Consider the following 22,616-nt stretch of genomic DNA (forward strand, 5'->3'; position numbering starts at 1 on the left):
ATTTCTGTGATAAATATGAAACCATAGAACATGTTATATTAGAATGTCATAAATATGAAAAAGAGAGAAGATATATGAGAAGAGAGTTTGAAGACATTAAGGAGAAGGTTAATTTATTAGATATACTGAGGAAAAATTTAGGGAGTAAACACATACAAATAATTATTCGATTTCTAAAGAAAACGAAATAATTTCATAGAATTTAATTATAGTAAGTGTGTTTGTGAGTGAAGGAATGATGTACAAAGCTGTGCACAAATATGTTTATATTTTTAAGTGTGAATGAGTGAATGTATGTTTAGAAGAAGTTAGGGTAGAGTGTATCAGGATAAATATTTAAACCATCACGAAGCACACTCCATACCAGTAAGTGGCGGTAATGCTACTAACAGTTTGTTGCCAACCGCCATAAAACTCGACAAGAAGAAGAAGAAGACGCCTCACTCGTTCTCAGCACTTCAGTGAGAGCACAACTGCTAAAATTTTTACACACAGGAATAAATGTCTTCAATGTTTTCAGGATTAAAACCAGAAACAAAAGGAGCAAAAGAAACCTGACATGGAGCCCGAATCATCAAAAGGAGGAACAAGTAAGAAAACCAGTCTGGTTTAACTTTAAATTTGGAAACCATCAAAACAGAACTGGACAGATTGTTTGAAAAACTCAAAGAGACATATGAATCTGAAGAGATTTTGGACGAGAAAATTCACAAAATGACAGCTTGTGTATGGAGAGATATGGAAGGCCGACCGGTTTAAAAACGCGCGAATTTTCACGCGCAAACAACACGTGATTAACGCGATGTTTGCGCGTTGTCTTTGCCTTTTAATCGGCCAAACGTAGTTAACACGTTGAGAGCGCGTAAAGAACGAGTCAACTGCGCGTTGATTTCATGTGATTTTAAGCCATTTGGCCACTCTCCCATTTTCAGCTGGTGAGTGTGCTTTTTCCCCCATTGGCTGCTGAGTAGTAGGGTTAAACCACTTCTTGAAATCCGGGGGTGGTTTGCCTGCAGGGCATACCACTTTCTTCTCTTAACTTTTTCTGCTTCTTAAAGTGTATTTTTCAGTTGGGGATAAACTGTAGGTGCGCATTACCGCCACCTACCGGTATGGAAATTGATACAGAAAAACGTATTTATCTTTTCATTTATTTCAGCCTTAAATTTTGTCACTTGTGTTAATACAAAAATATATACATATATAAAAATGTTTATACTTTTACTTTAGAATCTTTCAGCAAAATATTTGGGAGATTTAATTTTTCTTTCATGTTCTAAATCAGTTTTTTTTCTATTTCACATGCCCCACATTCTAATACATGTTCTATTGTTTCCATTTCTCCACAATGATGACATCATCCTGTGTCTTTTTTTTTGTTATTACAAATAATCAAAAGTAATTTTGTCAATTTATGAACATCAAACAAAACCACATGTACTTTCAGAAAAAAATGTTACAGTATAATGTTTAAACCCAGGGTTTCGATGAACAAAGGTAGTCAATAAACAGAAAGAGATGCACTATTATTTCTTTAAATACAAAACCAACACTTCCATGTGAAGAAATCAACGGTTTAGCAGATCACAAGGGAGTGAAATGCAGTCTCCATGCCTAACCTTCTAAAAACAACAACCAAACATCCTGTGGTGAAATGCACAGTTAAGTGGTTTTACCATTAAGCAGTTCATTGTGGATGAGACATTACTGCTCCAAAATGTCAATCACAGTTTGCAGTATATCTATTGCTAAACTTCCCATCGGTTCTTCCAGAGGGTCCACATCCTGTAGTTGTTGCATCTGTGCATGGTTTGGATGAAACTGTTTATCAAGAATCATTACTCTTTCTGGCCAATTTAGAGGGGGAACAACAGCAGTGGCATCTTGGGGAGCAGTGATGAATCCAAAAACTTCTGCCATGGGCATAGGTTTGCATAGGGATCATAGGGACATGTCCCTACCAAAATCTTGGATTGACCTACTTGTCCCTACCAATAATTCGATGTGAACAACATGTTTATAATTTACTATACAGCGTTGTTGCAGCAGTCGCTTCTTTTCCTCTTGCAGCTCCTCTGTATGTGTGCGCGTGCTTAAAGAGCGAAATAAAATGTAAAAAATGATGCTAGAATACAGTGGTTACCAAAACTAAATATTATCTAGGCTAATACAGGCAAAAGCTTCTGATTGCAGTTCTGTAAAGAAGCAGGAGAGAGTTTGGATTTGTGGAACTTGAGAAATGTAAGTAATCAACATTAGGATTTCTTTATTAAACTTAATATTCAGTCAGACAGGAGTTCAGAAAACTGCTGTTAAAATTAAAAAAGACTAAACTGTCAACATTTCTGATTCCCTTTCACCAATATTTCTATTTTTTGACAGCGGTAAGTTTAAATGCAAACATTTTCAGATTGGAAAAAAGTCCTAATTCCACATTCATCAGAGCCAGTGATACTTTAAAAATTGTATTAATGTAGCAATAAATTCTTCTTTTCTCTTTAAACAAAATGTGCCCTGATGCTCACATTAAGCATAAAAAAGATCATGCATATTTTTGCAAAGGACCAATGACATCAGACCGGTGAAACTGAAGACCAATAGTGTCCCTACCAAAGTTGAAACCAAACCTACGCCTTTGACTTCTGCCATGGATGTGTTTCCAACCTCAGAATTGAGGATTTGAGTCTTAGTTTGTTAAACCTGCTTTGTGAAACAGGACTCAAGCATGAAGGTCTAAATATTCCTGGATTTAAAAAGAGGAGGATCAGACATTTTGTGCCCAGGCGACCTTGCGCTAGTAATTTGGGCCTGCATAAGAATACATCAAAAACAAAATTCATATTTGTAAGCAAAGCTTTCACTGATAAATATCAGATAAAGATCCCCTCTTTCTGCTGCCACTGAATATGTAGGCGTCAAAAGACAGCTTTCAAGGGTGCACCTTAAAGGAATAGTACACCCAAAACATGATTAGCCTTCATTTTCTACTCACCTCCATGCTGAACAACACTCTGGAGTACTTTTTTGATATCTCAAATGCATCTGGAGATCTGGGAGACTTCTTGCTGTCTGCTGACATTCAAATAATGGAGGTCTATGGCGCCCGAGACAGAAAGGTCCACAAAAGTCCACAAAAACTTGTCAATATTCCTCCATACTGCTCGTCCAATGTAATCCAAGTGTCCTGAGTGGGTAGCATCCAGAATTTACTCGAAACGAAGTCATTTAGAACGTTTTAGAGCCTAAACAGTAGTGTATAGGATTTCCTAATAGCGCCCCCATGCGCGCTCACGATTCTACGGAAGCCGGCAGACCAAACCAGCGCATTCAGCTCGGCAAAGAACTCATGCTCTTCCTCAACACTGAAGTCCTCAGACATTTTTATTTCGTTGTTTCTTTCTTTGCACAGGTAAACAGCACATTTCTTCTTCTACGCTTGCATTATCGGCAGACCAGACGCTGAATGCGCACTTCCTTCCGGTTTGGTCTGCCGGCTTCCGTAGAATCGTGAGCGCGCATGGGGGCGCTATTAGGAAATCCTATACACTACTGTTTATGCTCTAAAAACATTCTAAATGACTTCGTTTCGAGTAAATTCTGGATGCTACCCACTCAGGACACTTGGATTACATTGGACGAGCAGTATGGAGGAATATTGACACGTTTTTGTGGACTTTTATGGACCTTTCTGTCTCGGGCGCCATGGACCTCCATTATTTGAATGTCAGCAGACAGCAAGAAGCCTCCCAGATCTCCAGATGCATTTGAGATATCAAAAAAGTACTCCAGAGTGTTGTTCAGCATGGAGGTGAGTAGAAAATGAAGGCTAATCATGTTTTGGGTGTACTATTCCTTTAATGATAAAAAGTTTGGGACCTATTTCAACATATGCATCAGGGTCATCATTATTATTTCCCCAACTGTATGTTCTTCTCCATTGAGTTTTATGTTCAAACTGTTTGACACCAAAGACATTGTTACTGACCCATTTGTCAGGGCAGCAGTATCAATAAGCTTGAGCCTTGTTGATGGATTTTGAGCAATTCCGGAATTGGCTCTCTCTAGAAGTTACTTGATCTCTATTCCTACTCAAAAGTTGAATTAAATATTTTTCACTGTAGAGGTCTGTGAATTATTATACTTATGTGTTTAATTAATGAGTCAATGCATCAGATGGTTTTCCTTAGATAGAAAACTTTAACTAATCTGACTGTGTGATTCGATTGAATTGTCTTTGTAAACTGCCTTGAGATGACATGGGTAGTGTATTGGCGCTACATAAATAAACTGAACTGAATTGAATGCGCCAGAACGTTTCCATGTTTGTATACTGCCAAATGCAGACAAACATACTTGTCGAATTGAAACAAATATACACTATATTGCCAAAAGTATTTGCTCACCTGCCTTGACTCACATATGAGCTTAAGTGACATCCCGTTCCTAATCCATAGGGTTCAATATGACGTCGGTCCACCCTTTGCAGCTAGAACAGCTTCAACTCTTCTGGGAAGGCTGTCCACAAGGTTTAGGAGTGTGTTTATGGGAATTTCTGACCATTCTTCCAGAAGCGCATTTGTGAGGTCGCACACTGATGTTGGACGAGAAGGCCTGGCTCTCAGTCTCCGCTCTAATTCATCCCAAAGGTGTTCTATCGGGTTGAGGTCAGGACTCTGTGCAGGCCAGTCAAGTTCATCCACACCAGACTCTGTCATCCATGTCTTTATGGACCTTGCTTTGTGCACTGGTGCACAGTCATGTTGGAAGAGGAAGGGGCCAGCTCCAAACTGTTCCCACAAAGTTGGGAGCATGGAATTGTCCAAAATGTCTTGGTATGCTGAAGCATTCAGAGTTCCTTTCACTGGAACTAAGGGGCCAAGCCCAGCTCCTGAAAAACAACCTCACACCATAATCCCCCCTCCACCAAACTTTACACTTGGCACAATGCAGTCAGACAAGTACCGTTCTCCTGGCAACCGCCAAACCCAGACCCGTCCATCAGATTGCCAGATGGAGAAGCGCGATTCGTCACTCCAGAGAACGCGTCTCCACTGCTCTAGAGTCCAGTGGCGGCGTGCTTTACACCACCGCATCCGACGCTTTGCATTGCACTTGGTGATGTATGGCTTGGATGCAGCTGCTCGACCATGGAAACCCATTCCATGAAGCTCTCTGCGCACTGTTCTTGAGCTAATCTGAAGGCCACATGAAGTTTGGAGGTCTGTAGTGATTGACTCTGCAGAAAGTTGGCGACCTCTTCGCACTATGCGCGTCAGCATCCGCTGACCCCGCTCCGTCAGTTTACGTGGCCTACCTCTTCGTGGCTGAGTTGCTGTCGTTCCCAAACACTTCCATTTTCTTATAATACAGCTGACAGTTGACTGTGGAATATTTAGGAGCGAGGAAATTTCACGACTGGATTTGTTGCACAGGTGGCATCCTATCACAGTTCCACGCTGGAATTCACTGAGCTCCTGAGAGCGACCCATTCTTTCACAAATGTTTGTAAAAACAGTCTGCATGCCTAGGTGCTTGAATTTATACACCTGTGGCCATGGAAGTGATTGGAACACCTGATTCCAATAATTTGGATGGGTGAGCAAATACTTTTGGCAATATAGTGTATTTCAATATAATATCAAAACTAAATTAATGATAAAAATAAAGTCTACTTACCTTAGATTTTTGTATTAAAACTTTCCTAAATATAAAATAGATTCAATGTTTTGTGTCCTCAGATTGATAATATTCCCATGTCAATTTCAATAAGAAAAAAGGACTGGCAAACAGGGCATGCTAAGTATATGATATGACCCCCAACATTAAATTTAAATCAAAGTAAAAGCCTACATTTTACAACAAACTGTAAAAAAAATATTTTTGAAAATGAAGATAAAGTAATTTTGCCATATGGTAACAATCCGTGTATCATTCGTTCTTTCTATTTTCAATTGCCAATCAAAAAACAAAAAATAAAAAATTGACTGGTTATTTTGTTATTTGTTTTTTATGGTTAAACCAAAAACGAAAAAAGGATTTGTTTTTCATATATCAACTCTAAGCTCAGATCAAGAATACGAAATGGAAAAACGGACAGCAACGCAGAATTTGTTTTTAATATTTAATCAGTACAGTTTACGTGACCCGGAAATAGCTCTTTGCGCAGCAGTTGGGGTAATGAAGTAGCTACCATGGCGACGCTAGAACCACACACTATGTTGATCGAGAAGCTGTTTGTTGTTGCTAGTTAAAAGTACAGTGCACAGAAAAGTTTCAAGAAAAAAGTTATACCTGGAAAATCCTGCAAATTTTCTCCGTTGTCATGTCCTCCTCAAGAGTCACACGCTTGGATCCTCGAAATAAAACGTAACTGTCCATGGCTGATAGGTCCGACTGCCTTATCTGGTGCAGTTTGATCGAACGTGGTGGGAGTAAGCCAATTGTTTTTTTAGCTAACGCTCCACCAAACTTCCGGGTCATGTAAACTGTACCGATTAAATATTAAAATCAAATTCTGCGTTGCTGTCCGTTTTTCCATTTCGTATTCTTGATCTGAGCTTAGAATTGAAATATGAAAAACCAATCCTTTTTTCGTTTTTGGTTTAACGATAAAAAACAAAAAACAAAATAACCAGTCAATTTTTTATTTTTTGTTTTTTGATTGGCAATTGAAAATAGAAAGAACGAATGATACACGGATTGGTAACATTGTTCAAACTGGTGTGGCTGAATTAGGTGTGCAGCTATTTGATTTATGAGTACCTTTGACGACCAAACTCCTGCTTATACCTTTCAGCAAAATAAGTACTATAATATCATATTGTGAAATTTTTTTCTGAAAGTAGGTGCAGTTTAATCCAACTGTGAGTTCTTTTTTTAAAGCTGAAGTCTGTAAGTTTTTAAAAATCACTTTTTTGTCATATTGGCTAAAACTGTCCCTATGCCCTAGACAGCAGTACATGTGATATGTAACCTGTGAAAAAAAACTGCTTCAATTGGTCCCGCCTACTGCCTGTTAGGGTTGTCAAAAGTATCGATAGTCAAAAAAGAATCGATACTGAAAAGTTGTATCCGGATACAATACTCGTTTTTAAAAGTATCGATACAGTGCCACCACCAGTGGCACCTAAGCAGTCATTCATCTAAAGTGCAGAATAGAGGACAATGCACTTTCTGAACACTGTGTGATTGAATAATTCTGTGCACTTTTCAGTTTCAGACTTTTTTTTTCGTAACAGGTGCAGCTGCTGAGAATGATTTTTGTTTCTTAACCGGTTTGGCTAGTGTCATTGTTATGTGTGCAAAGCATAGCCAAGGAAGGACCACGTAATTTTAATTTTATACGTTTTTTATCAAGCTTGCTTAATATTGTGCACAGCATGCAACCTTTATTCTATTTATTTATTGTATTTTATTTATTAATGAAAATATTTCTGTAGAATTTTGGAGTCTTTGTTTTTATCCTTGTGGTATCGAAAATGGTATCGAGTATCGAATATTTTCCTTAGTATCGGTATCGAGTTGAAAAGTTTAGTATCGTGACAACCCTACTGCCTGTATTGCAATCTGGAAAGAATATTTCGGTACGAGACAAAACAACCAATCACAGCCAGAGGAGCGTCTGATGGAGTGTCAATCACAGCTCACACACGCTGAATCCCGCCCCCTCCCTCTCACCGCTGAACCTGCCGCTGCCGCAGTCAGGAGTATAACCAGCATCTTATATCTAGCTGCTTGGAGGCGAGTGTTATCGCTCTTACCGGTTCACACTCCATGCCGCGTACGCTGCTTGGACGCTTCTGGTCGCATGCGGTAGCCGCGCAGATGCTGTGAGAGGGGTGGAGCTTGGAGGTGGGGCATGAGTGAAGCAGAGAGGGTGGGGGAGTGGCGTGAAACCTGTTTTTCTTCAAATTTTCAGTCGAAGTCTGCTCTCTTCTCAATGTAACAGACTGCAGCTTCAAGTGCAAAAAGTTGAATAAACCTCTGCAGTTGGCCTAGGCTCACGTAGGGGGCCATTTGCGCGCCTTTTTGCCCATGTAGTATTACAGCCTGCAGGGCCTAATGGTATTGCACGGTCTTATTTATCGGGCTTGAGATTTTGAGAGAAAATAATGTTTATGATGGGGGGAAATAGTTTCCGTGTATGTCTACGTGAAAAAAAAAATCCTTTAATAAAAGACTTTAATAATTAATTTTGTGATGTTTCTAGCTGTTTGCCAGACCTTTTAGCAATTAGAAATTCCATAAAAATAACATGTAAGCCTACCAGAAAAGTATAATGAAAACACTATAGAAGAAATTTCAATGATGTGCACACAGGTGTTGAAGTGTAAAAGATGGCTTTTAAGAAAAGTAGCTACGTTTACATGCGCAAAATTTCCCCGATCCGATCCAAACCTTGGTTGATCGGAAATTCAAAATCTCCGTTTACATGGACACTAAATGAAATGATCCGATCATGACGTGTGTATACATGTACCAAGCGTTGGATCAGATTAAATCTTTTAAGCATGCGCAGAACTTCCTGCCAAACTTGGCAGTTCTGTCTGCGTCTGGTTTTTGGGAGGCCTGACAAACGATGCGCTCGGAGCGAGCGGAAAGAAAAAAGGAGAGAGGAGGAAAAAAGCGCTTGGCAGCGAAATGTACGAAAGAAAATGTAGAGAATGAGCGATTGAACCGGCGTGGGAGAGCGAGTGGGCTGTGGAGAGAGAAAAGAGGAAGAGGATAAATTCCTGCTTCCTGCAGCTTTAAATGAACTTGAGTGTATAAGTCGGCGTTCCTAGACTCCCCCCGCCATGTTGTTCACAGCGAGAGCGAGAGCGACCGGTGGTTTCCTGTTGTTGACAAGGCGGAAAAACGTCACGCTGACGTCGCACACATGCGCAGTGAAGATTATTTTACTCTTAAGATCCGAATGGGTGTTTACATGGACGCCAATCGGAATGGCGATCGGCAAAAACCACCTCTCTCATTCGGAATTAAATTTAGATCCGATCGGACCGAATCGGATTAGAATCTTCAGTCTGACATGTTTACATGAAACATTTTTGATCTGATCAGGCCTTCAATCCGATTAGTTGTGTCCATGTAAACGTAGCTAGTGACACCTAGCTGAAACGGCACAGTGCCCCCTCTGGATTAGAATTTAGCAACACTGACCATTCTAGTGTCGTTGTGATTTAATAAATTTGATTTACCGCATATGGGCATAGTTTTGTATCGCTCACATGCGCCATGCTCGATTCTCTTTAGTGTATTCACAGAAACCCAGGTTGCCGTGATTAGAAATGGTGGGATTAAATGAAGCCCTTTCTGGAGATGTAGCCGATAGGAAAATATATCCAAAAGACCAAAACTACGTTTCAGAAAAGAAGCAAACCTTTTGGGTTTTTTTTCCCTGTGACAATGAAATGGCCCAGTAATAAAATTTTTATACCTCCGTTGTGTTTAGACCTCCATTGTTTCAACGATTCGGTGAATTATCCGCTTATGTAAAAAGCACCACATGCGGAGAAATATTGCATTTTCAACTGTGATGGGCGGAGATTTCACATTTGCGATGCATTGTGTAACGTTATCATCTGTATTTTTATTTTTATAACAAAGAGCATACTTTGAGGAAGTCAACAGCAAGAATATTGTCTAATGTACATTTTTCTGTTCTATTTTGTATCTTCTATTTCTAGAGGGGCCATGATTTATGTCCCACTGCGTAATACTTGCTTGTATCTAAATAACATGAGATGAAAGCTATTTAAGAGATCTTTACCTATTTTTTAATACACTTTCCTTAATGTAGGAGTTGCTTATTAGATTTTTTTTTAAATTACATGTCATGCTGTTTTTGAATTACTGCAGCAGATAAACACTGACTTAAAACAGTTATGGTATGAAATTTTGTAGGCATACGCAACTATTTTGCCTGTCTGATTTTGCTCCCAGAGTTCATCCTTTTTGTCACATTTGTTTGTTTCCATTAATTTTCAAAGACATACTAAAACAATATTTCTATTGTGATACAGACCGCAGGACTTCAGTGTGTCACACTGTTATGAATTTGGTTTGAAAGCATCAGACATGGATGCCAAAATGTCATGCACTGGCTTAGTGGTTAGGTAAGTGGGCTTCAGATCAGAGGGTTGTAGTTTTGAATTCCATCCAAAACTTTCCCTACATCTACATCCACAGATGAAGTGTCCTTGAGCAAGGCACTGAACTACACACTGCTCCAGGGACTGCAACAATACCCTGGCAATGGCTGATGGTTATTTTGAAAACTAGCATAAATTATGTGCAAGGTAATGTAATGTAGCAATGAGGATCTGCGCAGTCTCAAACTCACTGCGGGTCCAGACATTTGAATTGAGAAAGCTCCCTGGAGGGGAAGCGAAACGTCTTCAGATCTATGAAACCAAGTCCAGTGGATTGTTTTTTAAACTTTTTTGGAATGACTACGACCTGGATGACTGAGAATCTTCATCAGCTTACTACAGCATGTTTTCAATTGTTCTTAGATGCCACAGCGCCCATCAGGGTGGTGGTGCCCCTGGACCTGACTGCAACACAGTTTGTGCAGGTACTTCGGGACAATGTATCCGGAGTACCTGAGGAATTCACATTGTGAAGGGTCAATGGGCAGCGGCAGGTTGAGCCATTGGAGGTTACAACTCCAGGGGAGATTCACAGCCTCCGCAGCCTGAACAGGTCTAACCTGTATATCAGGCCAAAGGTAGGTAATATGTTATATACATTTGTGAGGGTGAGTGAGATAGCATGCAATAAAGTATTTATCTGAAGTTGGGGACTGGGGATCATACTTTTGGTTGTGGTGTTTCTGTCGATCAAACAATATTTTTAATAGGCAGTAATGCTTTGTAATTTTTTACTTTCATTTCAGAATTCCAACGCTGCAGAAGCAGTGAGGTAAGTGTTATCTGTTTGCGCCCTATTTTTAAATTGTAGAGGGGTCACATTTGTCACTGTTTAGGAGTCAAGACTCAAGACATTATTGTGTATTATTCCACTTCAGTTCGCAGGATGCCACTGTCCAGCAGCCGCCTCAGGTGGAAATAGCAGCAGCCGGGTAAGTTTCATTATGGTCTAACAAAAGGTTTCAGCTGATGTCACTATGTATGAGCATGCATGAATACACGGGTGATTCTTTAACTACGGCCACTATTGGCCTTGCAAACTTGAAGAGAAAACATATAATAAATTATAAATTCGAGGTGCTAACGTCTCTGTTAAACACTTTAAAAAACTCTGAAAATGGAATACGAAAGGTGGATTCTTGATTCTCGACGTCGGAGTACACAGAGTGAAGCGAAAAGACTACAACTGTGTAAACAGGCCCCATTTCCGTTTCCGGTGGCAGGGGAATATTGACTATTCCAACAGAACTCAATGGGATTTACAAAATGCTAAATAAAACACTACAGGAACGTTTTTTCTTCACGAAACTTTTTTTGGAACGTCATTGAACAGCGCTGACGACCCGGTGAGTAGCATATTTAAAAAAAAGAACGTTTAAGGTTGTTTTAAGGACATTATCGGACATGCTCTATGGAAGCCATTCTAAAGCAGCCAGGGGTGGATTCTAAATGAGCCAAAAAGCAGAGACAGGAGCAATTGTCAAAATTTTGGTGTCGATCATTCGATTTCATCCTGGACACTACAGAAAATGGGCTAAAAGTGTTAAAAACCGAACTTCTCCTTTAAGACAAATTGGTGTTTTTTTAACAGTTTTCCAAAATCGGCATATAAATATTTGTCATTTATTCCAAAATACTCTGTAACACATGTTTTTTCACTGGAAGAACATTTCATATATATATTTAACTGTTTATGCCTTTAATGTTAAACACATACATTTATGGATTAGGTAAATTAATTGTGATGTTAATATGTAAGTTTGGTCCCCCTGATGCACCTCAGAACTTCCCTACCGGTTCTTTACCTGGGAGCAAGTGATGTACTACTCCTAACTCAAACTGGGTAAAACCATATAAAAAAGGACTATAAAACAGGAGTAAAAAAGTAACAGCATTTATTCCAGGTCAGGCTGTTACAGGACAGAGAAATGGCTTGGAGTCGGTACAGCTGTGGGCTCAAACAACGTCAGCGAGCGTCCGGTAAAGATTGAGCCCCGAAGAAGGTCATGTCCTCCTTCTTATACCTCACGAGTCCATGTTTTGCATCTGGTGGATGCTCAGCTGTCCGTATCAGAAACTGACACGCCATCCATGCCATGACCTTTAAGCATCTTGCCTCTTTACCCCAGGATTACACATTGCTCTCCTTTATCAGTCCAGCTCCAAGATGTGCCCATATCCTGTGTATTTTTAAAGAGACGATGGCTGTCCTGATTAGAAGATCTCCGTACAAACACAGACATCCACCATGTGAAGGAAGGCCATCTACTCCGTCTAATCTGGCTAACAAACTAACAACGCATATGATGTATAAAGAATAAACCTAACAGTGATGAGGACAATACGCGAATCTTATGTTCCCGATAACCTGAGATATAGCATTGGAATAGCAAAATACATTTCAACGCGTAAATACTTGTGTTATTAATTAAAGTGGAACATTATCTCTTAAGTTATGAAGAATGTTTTTATGAGTGATTAGAATTTTGCAACAATTTCTTTTAAAACAAATGGTGTGGTGGAAATTACACGTTGTGGTGGAAATTACTGTTTGGTGTGGAAATTACAATGAATGGACCACATAGACAAAACATTTTTAAAAGTTATGGAGCATAATAATAAATAGTAACAATAACTAAAGAAATTATTAAATAATAATAAATTAATTTCAGTTGTGCATAGGTGGTACTAAGGGTGAGAGAGAGGGGGTGGCACCACCACAAAATGCTTAGCGGGTTAATTATACTTAGAAACATGTCAGAAGTTGTCTAAAATGGTGCTAGTTTATAATATTACCACATTGTTGTAATAATTAAATTAGATGAATAAAATGTGAGAACAAGGGCTTTGTATGTGTATGTATGAATTACGCCTACACACCATTGTAATTTCCACCAAAGAATGCAATGTGGTGCAAATTACTGTGCTGGAAATTACAATCACGCAGAAATTGGTGGGAAATTCTATGCTACCATCACATACTAGCTAAGAAAGGGTCTCTAGCATTTTCTGCTTACAAAATACATCTATGTGTGTTAGAATAACGTTAACTTCAAGACTGAGTTGATGTTACAGCATTTTTAGAAATTACATACAATATTTTTTTTTTTTCATTTCAAGCAATATTTACCTTGGCTTTACTTCAAAAGTTGATGGATGAAGTCTAAATTTTCACCATGTCAGATTTGTGCTGTGATGTCACTGCTCATCTCCATAGCAACTACCCTAACAATCTTTCATACACACTTTTTAAAGGGACATTACAGTGTTTTTGTGGAAATGACCACAATAGTGTGGGACAACTACAACTGGTTTATAAAAAAACATAAACATTTGAATGACATTAAAAACTACAATTATAGTTTGATTATTTTATTGATATTTTATTCTATGATATTTTAAAACATTAGGAAAAAGTTTTTTTTTTAATATCCATTTTTATCATTGATTTACATATAAATGAGGCTGAAAAAAGGTGAAAAAGTCATCACAGCCTACTAAAACAAATGTCCTAAAACAGTGTCATTGTAAAGATAACTATAAAGGTGTGAAATTTCCCTTTTTTAATTTTTTTGTATGAGTTATGATCAAAAGGCATAAAAGTGCTTGTAGTAGAATCACCCACATATGCAACATGGCAAAGTGCACAGTTCATTTGGCATTTCTTTTCAGTTCGCAGGAGCCCACTGTCCAGCCGCCGCCTCAGTTGGCAATGCCAGTCGTCAGGTACATTTTTATTAACCCTTCATAGGGTAAACGACCACATTGAATAACTTTCCCACATATTTCTAATGCACTAGTCATACCTCTTTACATGGTTGTACAGCCAAATGGGTAGCGTCAAACCAATCAGGAATGGTCAGGCTTTGACAGAAATAATGACGTTTTACGTTTGGCCTGCAGCTTGCCAAACTTAAGTTGTCACCCCAAAAGTTGCAACTTATGTTCGTTTTGCCTGTCTTCCTTCAAAGATGCATCGTTTTTGAAAAAATATAAAAATAAAGATGAAGTCATGAAAATCACACATTGTGGGATCGGGGGGCTAAATATTGAGACATTTTGTTCTTGGATGAAGACAGAAACTAATAAAACATTTTGTCATAAAAAAAATAAAACAGGGGCAGCATATTTGATTTTATTGTGGTGCTAACATACAATTTGTAATACTGTCAATTCAAAATGCTTTACCGTAAAATATGTTACTGCCATGTTGAATATGACAAAGTCAGGGACATTCATTATCTGTTTGTGAATGTCTCTAATTTTTTTAGAGAAGACTTTATGGAGGACCTCCAGGGGGAGGAGCAGGATGAGGGGGATGTCATCCTGTTGGGATCCCCAGCCCGACAAGACCCAGTAGTAAGCATATAATAAGCATGGTGTGCTATTTTTCATGTCGGGCCAAATCACCACAATGCAATCCATCAGTTACTTATCATCTAATTGGTTTTGTGGAAGGAAATGTACATGTATGCTAAATCAAACCATGTTCCCTTATTATGTTCTGCAGACTTCTCATGATGGAAGTCTCAGGATCTCTGGGCGTCTTTGAGGGCATGCCAGGAAAGATGCTGTTTAGCTACGACCTGCAGGCGTTGGAGGGCCATAAATATTATCTTGCAGGCAAGCTGATGGCCTGGTCCGTGATCCACAGTGGTCCAGGCCTCCGATGCTTGCTCCCTGCCCTTTACAGGCTCATGTGTGGCCAGCCATGGGACGCTGAATATCTTCACCTGGCGTGCCTGGAGGAGGATGCCCGTGCCTGTATCGAGCCGGTGACTACATTGTCAACTTTTTTGGTGTGATCGAACCTCTACGAAAAAATACTTCGTCTTAATGAAATTGCTGTTTTCTTGGTTATTTCAATAATGCAGATACTGCATGCGTTTTTGATGAAATAACACTTAGTAGAACGAAAGAAGTAATCTGCTACCCTTCTTCGTTAATTTATACCCTGCCCCACATTCTGACTTTTTACAGATCCAAAGGTGCTCTTCTTCAGAGGAGCTGCATGCCCTGAAGTCTAGTCGGGGGGACTGGATAGCCGAATGTGGTGTGCCCGCTATATATAGCGCCACCCTTTCGGACCTGCCTAGGGTGTCCCAAAGAATTGTGGCTCACTTCATCTTCCACTGGTAACAATAAGTTATTGTACTACCGATATCCTACTGTATTGGGTTTGAGCCTGCATTCAAGGAACTATAGATGTGGTGTTGTCACTCAGGCATTAAATGTTCAAGATAAGTCTATTTAGCCATATCAGCAATACAAAAATACAGTTTTTAGGAGTGTTTTTTTGTAGTGCTCATACACGTTTGCTCATACACATAAGGCAATACAACTAAAAACCATAAAAAAAGTGGTGTGATGGGGGGGTTAGGGGCAGAGGATACATACATAAATGCACAGGGGATGACATTGCAAAGAAAACATTGAAAAGTGCAATGACATAATTTAAGTGCATGGGTTGTACAGATATAGTTGATATCCCTGTTATTTCAAAAATAATAAATGTGTAAAAATGGATCACAGCGTTACTCTCCCCTTTTCCTATTTGAATTCTGATGATATGTATTTATTTTTATGGACAAACTGGAAATGACCTCTGATAAGATTTTAGAAATATGGTGACCTTAGTGTATGCAGAGATGAACAGGGGTGACAATACAGAACCTTGTGTAGTGCCACTGTTAAGGACCTTAGTAGGTGAAATATTGTTCTGGATTTTAACAAATTGTGTTCTGTCAGTCAGGAAGTTTAGCAGCAAGTGACTAAACCAGGGGTTGACACCCCTGAGTGAAAGATCTATAATCATTAAGACAGGTGATGTTTGCTGTGATGTTATGTGAACCATAAGTTGAATAAAGAAACTGTCGACGTGCTCCGACGTGTTAGAATGAAGTTAATGGCTCTATCGTTTTATTAAGAAATTTGTCTGAAAGTTAAATTACAACAAATGGGTACTGAAATGATCTTAACTGATTCAAACCATGCAGGTAGAGTGGCACAGTTAAGAGACAAGTTAAAAATGTGGCTGAGGTCAGCAGTGAGTAAATTAGCACATTTCTTAAGAGTGGGCCAGCTATCTAGTTGGTGTTCTGCCGCTGTAGCAGTCTGAGCACCTCATGTTCCGAGATGGGAAGAGGAGGTTGAGTGTGGCACAACCCCAGTGGGTGAAGGAGGACACTTGTTTGTGCACAACTGGCATTGAAACAGCAGAAAAGCCATTAAGCTGCTCAGGTAGGGAGGGATCACAGTTCAATATAATGTCTGGTTTTGTAGATCATAATTTCCTGAAGGCCCCGCCAGACCCACTTAACGTTATCATAACGTGGTTTTTTTTCAAGTTTGTTTGTGTAATTTGCTTTTGCTGTGTTTATTGCTTTCTGTAATCTATATTTGAGAAGTTACTATTGTTCTCTGTCCCCACATTTAAAAGCGTCATTTTTTTATCCTATACTCATGTAATTTGAAAATTTTGCATATACGGTCACGTAATGCCACAGAATTTTGCTAACTGTAGTGTTAGGATAATTATTATTATTGGACGTGTGAGTTTATTAAACCTTGGTATTGGCTTCCTGATGCATGTCAGAACTGATGTTTTAAATTAATTAGGACAGTTCCTCTGTCTCGATATACAGTTTTTATCTTCAATTTAGAAGTGACAAAGATTTGGAAATTGAATGAGAGCGGCGTCCTTCAGCTAAGAACGAAGTGTAATATTTGGATAAGGCTGGAGCCATGGATGTGTAATCATCTGCTAACATCTATGATGTAAACTTTGAGGATGAGGCAGACTGGAGATGTATAAATGACTTTTTGATTGTTAATCTGGGCCACTTCCAGGGAGGTGAACCCTGATTTGAGCAGCTGCCTTCTGTAAACTCCTAGCAATTTCTCTGATCTGAGTAAGATTTTTACCAGAATCTGTTGTCATGTCTTCTGGTTATTTAATACATATAAGTTATCAAGTGTTTAAAGATTTTGTCCCGAGTAATCTTTCTTCAGGGACAAGAACCGGAGAGATAGAACATCAGGGTGCATAGACAGAGCCTATCTTGAACTGCAGACTACAGTGATTTAGTTTGGTATAAAATACTTTCGGAAAACAATATAAAATGCAAAATGTTCAAGACACTTCTCAGTTCAGGTAGACATGCATGGTAAATACAGAAAACAAGAAATAGTGTTTTCATTTGTGTTTCATGTTTACACATTTTTTTCTGGAATATTTAGTCAGGGACAGAAATCACCGTTAGAAAACACATTTTTAATAAGTAATTATCTATAAAACTAAGTTACTAATAAAACGTCTGGTATGTGAACGCATCATAACTCCAGAATGTCTTCCCTATTTCTCCCAATTGTCTTCCAAGAGAGGCCAGCATGATAACGCAGTTCAAAGACGGCATTAATTCCTGTGGGCGACTGTGGGACTTGATAAGCCTCAATTGGCGGCAGTTCGAGCCATTGTTCGTCAACAGCGATGAGAAACTGGGCCGTCAAGTGATGCTGAGGCTCTTTGAGAAGGTGAGGAGTGATGCTGGCCACATCAATTATGAAGAGGAGGAGAAGACGCTGTACCTCTTTCAGCACTGGCTGGTGGCCATTCAAGGTGTGTGCAGTCTTTTTCAGTATCAGTCAGAAAATAAGCTGTTATGATTGCCAGATGTTTGTAGGAGCAGTAATTACTCGGTCAACAGGCGTATAGTCTGTCAAACCATCTGTTGACAGTCCACATTATTCTGCTGAACTGCAAGTCTTTTTTTGTGCTTTGATTTTTGAAAAAATGCCTCATGGATTTTGGAGATACAGACAGACAATCATACTGTTCATCTTCCGTAATTTCTGCAGCTTAAAAATTAAATGGCAAAAAATAATGGACTGTGAATGTAATTCATTACTTTTGTGTTTGCAGAGGGAACAGTGGACATCAAATTTGAAGACCTCCTGGTCTTTGTGACGGGAGCTGACACTCTCCCTCCCCTTGGCTTTCCGGAAAACTGCTAAATAGATTTTTTTGACCAGGATCCAGGGGGGAGGCGCCTCCCGTACGCATCAACTTGTAGCCTTACCCTTACCCTACCAAGGGGTATGGAGGACGAGGAGGACTTCAGAGACATGATGCGTGACGCAATCATAGGGTCACTGGGGTTTGGCAAGGTGTAGCCCCAGTCCCCTACCCCACCGACCCCCATGACCCCTGCCCCAGTCCCCTACCCCACCGACCCCCATGACCCCTGCCCCAGTCCCCTACCCCACAGCGGAAGGACATCAGGTCTCTGGACCCTCAAAACCTACAAGTACCCCAGTTCCCCACCCAACCCACCCGTTGAGGAAGAACTAGGGATCTAGTGACCCTCACGGCCCCTGACCCCCACCCCCAACTCTGAGTAAGGACTCACCCCTATTGTAAATAGTTCTTTTTATCTTTTTTTTTAGCGTTTTATTGTCATTACACTGTCACAAGTACAGAGCATGAATTTTACCCTGCATTTAACACATCCCCTTGGGGAGCAGTGGTCTGCCATTGTACGGCGCCTGAGGAGCAGTGCGTTCACATTGCTTCCTCACCCAAACCAACATGTTGGGCGAGTAGTGACCCTCACAAGCCCTAAAACCCCTCTCCAGGTCTGATCAAGGACTCATCTCTATTGTATGTATTGTATATAGCTCTCTGCAAACCTTTTTTGGGATTGTTTGTCAAACCCACAATCTCATGGAGACCCTGGGATTTGCCTGTCATGGCTCAAATGGGGTAGAGGATGCTAATTTAACACTGATATGTATTTTGCATGTGCACCTTGAGAAAACAAATGCCCATGCTAAAGCTTTGTTTGTTTACTTTTTATCTCTGTTACATTGTGCTTGTGATGATCCCTGTCTAAGACATCTGATAATACCTGTGAGGGACCGAGCCAAAAAATCAGAGAAGCACAGGGAAGTCTTGATGAAAAAAATGGTAACAAATTTATTTTGCAAAAAAATAAAGTTCAAAAGTTCAAACAACACTGGGCCCATCAAGGAAAACAAATGACAAAAATGTGCATAATCCAAAGCTGACACAGGAAAAGACCTACCTAATTGATACACAGGGGAAACATATATATATACTGGTTGATCTGACCATTTTGAAACAAGAGGGAAACTTAAAATACATTTTCCTAAACAAAACTACAACAAAAGACAAAACTAATCAACATCATACTTAATTAGCAACCTATGAAGAAGAGGACTTAAATATAAAATTTTCCAAGTGTTACTATAGAAAACAAAACCAAATACAGAAACCTAAACCCTTTCTACACCCCTTCTAAATGCAAGTGGAAGAGTCCAACTAGGCCTCCATGTCAATGAGGAGATACTTTGCAGCTGGGGTCTCCTTTCCTTTACTGGCTTTACTCATGACAGCCTCCCAGGAACTGGCAACTCAAATGAAAAATATATTAATGTACAGAAAACCAAAAAGCAAGAAATGACAAAATGAGTCAACTAAATGTGTGCACCCAAATAGTTAACATATGCCAAATCAAAGTAGAAAAAAAGGAAATCCAGTACAATAAAATAGAAGATTTAATGAAAGAATTACCAGACCATTTGTGTGGTTGTACATGCAGCCATCACACTCCCCCTCCCTTCAGAGTCCTCACAACCCCAGCGAGAGAGGTAGTCTGCCGTCAGGTTACATTTGCCCGGGATGTGTTCCACAGTGAAGCGGAAAGGTTGCATAGCCAGGTACCATTGCGTGATGCGGCCATTTGTATCCCTCATCCGCTGCAACCACTGGAGGGCCTTATGATCAGTCTGCAGGGTAAACTCTTCCCAGGAGGTAATACTTTAAAGAATCAAGGGCCCACTTAATTGCTAGGGCCTCTTTCTCCACTTTAGAATAGCGAGTTTCCCTTGGGAAGAGTTTACGGCTGACGAATGCCACCTGATGTTGTTCCTCTGCTGGACCCTGCAGAAGGACACGTTCTCTAAATACCGTAGAGATAGAATGAAGCAGAAGGATGAAATAGGGGTCCCTATGTCCTTCAGCAGTCTAAGCCTATAGCAGCATAACTATAGAGATAGCTCAGGATAACCTGAGCCACACTAACTATAAGCTTTATCAAAATGTAAAGTTTTAAGCCTAGCCTTAAAAGTAGACAAGGTGTCTGCCTCACAGACCAATACTAGTAGTAAATTTTCTGGGGGAGGACCCCAGACCCCCGCGACAATGAAGTTTCTCTAGGACCCACGCATCCCTTATTTCCATTTCCAAGAGATGGCAACCCTACTTAAACGAATAGTACCTTTTGCTGTTATTACAGAACTTAGTTTTATTTGGTAAGATGCTTGTCAGTGTGGCACATCTTTATGTGGAAATATTTGCCCACTTTTCTGTTTTAACACCAAAACAAATTGACAGATTGTGAGAGCATCTCCTCTGTACAGCCCTCTTCAGATCACCACACAGATCTTTGATGGGACTCGGGTCTGGACTCTGGCTGGGCCATTCCAAGGCTTCAGTCTTATTCCAGTGAAGCTGTTCTTTTGTAGATTTAAATGTGTGCTTTGGGTTATTGTTGTAGCTCGGTAAAGGCGTGCATGAAATTGTTTTATAACATTTAAAGGATTTGATTTAAGTAAAACTAAAATTGTAAAGGGTGTATATTTAAAACAAATAAAGTTTTGTATTATTTAGCTGAAAGTAAATATTTTTGTTTTTTGTAGTTTGAGAATAACTTTTGGAATTCTTATGAATTAGTAGATTAGACAATATTATCACCTGCTATTGTTTGTCCTAATGTTATGCTTTGATTGTTTTTTATACAGAGCAATCCTGTACGCTGCTTTATTTATATTTTCTTATATATACATCTTCCAAAGATGTGAAGTAAAGCTGCAGGGTTTCTTCACCAGAGGGCAGTTGATGTAAAGCTTCAACCATGAGCTGAAAATACTTCCAGTGATGAATCAAAGCATGTGGAACAGAATGTTTTTGACTGGATGCAGACACCAGGGACAGGGAATGAGACAATCACCTCTCAAAATATATTAAAATGGGCCTCTCATGCTGTTTCTCTTGCGTTCCTGTCATTATTGTGTGCAGTCTGTCCATTCTTATTTTATCATCTAGTCATCTAGTTTTTTCTTAATCTTCATTGAAATAAATCATCATTATATGTCATTGTCCATCCATCCATTTTCCATCAAGCTTATGCCAAGCGGAGTGGCGAGGGGTGCTGGTGCCTATCTCCAGCAGACTACGGGCAAGAGGCGGAGTACACCTTGGACAGGTCGCCATTCCTTCGCTGGGGAACACAGAAACAAACAGGACAAACAACCATTCACGCACACTCACACCTAAGGAGAATTTAGAAAGGCCAATTAACCTAACAGACATCTTTTTGGACTATGGGAGGAAGCCGGAGAACCCGGAGAGAACCCATGCATGCTAGACAGACAGAAAGAAAGAAAGCTAGGAAAAGATACTTTTTTTTCATGCTTTTCTAATTTTGCAAACCTCCAATCTCTGATTTTATTTAAGAAAACAAAGGTCAAACACAGCTGAGGTCTAACATCAATTGTGTGCCTCAATCACAATGATCATAAATCACCTAAGGAGAATTTAGAAAGGCCAATTAACCTAACAGACATCTTTTTGGACTATGGGAGGAAGCCGGAGAACCCGGAGAGAACCCATGCATGCTAGACAGACAGAAAGAAAGAAAGCTAGTAAAAGTAATACTTTTTTTTCATGCTTTTCTAATTTTGCAAACCTCCAATCTCTGATTTTATTTAAGAAAACAAAGGTCCAACACAGCTGAGGTCTAACATCAATTGTGTGCCTCAATCACAATGATCATAAATCCACTTACTTACATCGGAAGAGTTTTACGAACTGAGAAAACATCTTTTTAAACGGGCCTTTCTCCTTATATGTTCTTTTGTGTGCAAGTTCAATTAGCACAAACATCAAGACGTCCTCTTGAAACCATTCCTGTGGTCTTACTGCTTCTCTGATCAAGTCTTTTGGTTTCTTGTAAATCCCAAGAAGATGGGTATGCACCTTCTTTGCAAGAGCCTCAGTGTCTACTTGTTCGATTAAGTCAATGTATTTCATGATACCATAGTTAGATATCAAGTAGAGACAGATTTCTTTTTTAATTTCATCAGAATTCTCCACCAGCAACTGGCTTCTAGATTCACTGGGGTATTTTTCTATCAGCCTATCAATCACAGCAGAAACTAGTTTTAAGATGCTTCTGTGTATGCACGATGAGCAGCGAAGTGAGTCTGAGAGCTCAGAAATTTCAACACAACACTTGCAGGAGACGCATAGCAACTTATACTCAACCTTCTTAGGTTGTTTGGAGGCTAATTTTGATGGCCCATTTTGCTCATCACTGAAGTCACTGCTCTCAAAAGGATTAAGTTTATGCTTCGTAACTTTCTTAGGTTGTCTAGAGGCTAATT

General features: G+C 39.6%; 1 long non-coding RNA gene across 1 annotated transcript; it reads left to right on the forward strand.

The window, feature by feature from the left end:
* Nucleotides 1–362: 362 nt before the first annotated feature.
* Nucleotides 363–14,820, forward strand: LOC119792855. Its single transcript, XR_005282036.1, has 6 exons — nucleotides 363–590; nucleotides 10,515–10,729; nucleotides 10,898–10,923; nucleotides 11,030–11,083; nucleotides 14,423–14,510; nucleotides 14,662–14,820. It is a non-coding gene; the product is annotated as an uncharacterized LOC119792855 (long non-coding RNA).
* Nucleotides 14,821–22,616: the final 7,796 nt, after the last annotated feature.

The sequence above is a fragment of the Cyprinodon tularosa genome, unplaced genomic scaffold (genome assembly GCF_016077235.1).
Source record: "Cyprinodon tularosa strain WSP-4 unplaced genomic scaffold, ASM1607723v1 ctg433, whole genome shotgun sequence".
Lineage (NCBI taxonomy): Eukaryota > Metazoa > Chordata > Actinopteri > Cyprinodontiformes > Cyprinodontidae > Cyprinodon > Cyprinodon tularosa.